This window comes from Carlito syrichta, unplaced genomic scaffold (genome assembly GCF_000164805.1).
Source record: "Carlito syrichta isolate Samal-C Ts95f unplaced genomic scaffold, Tarsius_syrichta-2.0.1 Scaffold314761, whole genome shotgun sequence".
Lineage (NCBI taxonomy): Eukaryota > Metazoa > Chordata > Mammalia > Primates > Tarsiidae > Carlito > Carlito syrichta.
Window position 1 is genome coordinate 550893 of NW_007258857.1, and position 1672 is coordinate 552564.

General features: G+C 38.6%; 1 pseudogene; it reads left to right on the forward strand.

Annotated features, from left to right (window-relative positions):
- The first annotated feature begins 392 nt into the window (after positions 1–392).
- LOC103274386 lies at positions 393–772 on the forward strand (annotated as a pseudogene).
- Positions 773–1672: the final 900 nt, after the last annotated feature.

A 1672-nucleotide genomic window follows, 5' to 3' on the forward strand; every position in this document is an offset into this window, starting at 1 on the left:
CTCTTACTTATACCCAGAAGAAAAAGTAAAGACTGGTCCTAGGATTTGGGGTCTTTCCATTTTTCATTACAGTGGTATTTTTCTTGCAAATCCTACCCTGCAGTACTGTGCTTGTGGCCTTGCCAGGCTCATGTCAAGTGCCCTGCTACAGTAACACTGGTGGTTATAGCAGATCTTATGTATCTTCCAAGTCTCCAGAAGTTGTGTTTGTGTATCAGAAGTTCTAGGTAGCTGAACATCTCTACATAGATAACACAGGTAAAATTTTCATTTTAAAATAAAGGTGTGGGAAGCACATGTCAAGCGGGGGAGTGGCGCTGCCTGTGGAGACCCGCGATGCATTGGCTGCCGTGCCTGCTGCTGTGCATTGGAAACAAGAACTAATACCGATCATGAAAGATCCAAGTTACAGCAGTACTAGCTCAAGCATCATCAATGAAGATGTGATTATTAACAGTCATTCTCATGAAGATGACAATCCATTTGCAGAGTCCATGTGGATTGAAAATGAAGAGGAATTCAACAGATAAATAGAAGTTATGGGAAGAACTATTTATTGAATGCTGTTTACCAAGAAATGCTGGAAGAGGAAGAAGAGCATGAGTGGTTTATTCCAGCTCGAGATCTCCCACAAACTATGGACCAAATTCAAGACCAGTTTAATGACCTTGTTATCAGCGATGGCACTTCTCTGGAAGATCTTGTGGTCAATAGCAATCTGAATCCAAATGCAAAAAAGTCCATTCCTGGGGTGAAGTACTAAAATATTTGAGTAGATGGGGCCCTCTTTTGGTGGATGTAGCACAATTTCCACATTTTGAAGGCAGTATTAGAAGAGTTAATTGTAAAAGGTCTCGTCATTGTGTTACACTTATGCATTGCCAAAGTTTTTGTTAGTCTTGCATGCTTAATAAAAGTGCTGAGACTGTTATCAAGTTAAAAGCTGTCAGACATTTACTGAAAATAGAATTGGTCCCATGGCTGATGTGAAGACAGTGAGGAAAGAAGCACCAGTCAAGCTGTAAAAAAGCACCAAATTAAAAAAGCCTCTAACTCTTCGTAAATTGTCTTCTCTGAGGTTAAACTGGTTCCTTAGGGTTAAATAACACTTGTTAATATCCAAAATGTTTTGAAAATCAGTAAATTCAAATTAAGTTCTAATTGTTAAGCAGGTTTCTCGGTTCACACCTAAATGTGCATTTGTCCCTATCAGAAAAAATATTTTTTTGAAGAAGGTCTGTTAGTTAATATGAGATAATTTGTTACAGACCAGTATGTATTTGATTACTGAGGTTACAAGGTAGTGGTCAGTTGAGGGCAAGTCCTGGCTTTTTTGGTATATTACTATGTTAGAAATATTTAAATCTGCTCCTGAGATTACCTCTGAGGAAATATGTGATTTGAAAATTGTCTTCTTCTAAGGATTCACTGCATTAGAGCTGTGCCCATGTGGAGTCTAACATATGACCAACACCAACCATAGTCCAATTGAGCAAAGATATTGCAACATTGTGATTTGAGTGGTGTTTTTCCTTGCATTGTTAACCATCATGACAATAGCCTGCAGCATAACTTTTCTTTTAACAAAGCTAAACCAATTTTGGGTTCTTTCTTTTTTTTTTTGAGTTGGAATCTCACTCTGTTGCCCAGACTGGAGTGCAGTGCCCGCTCC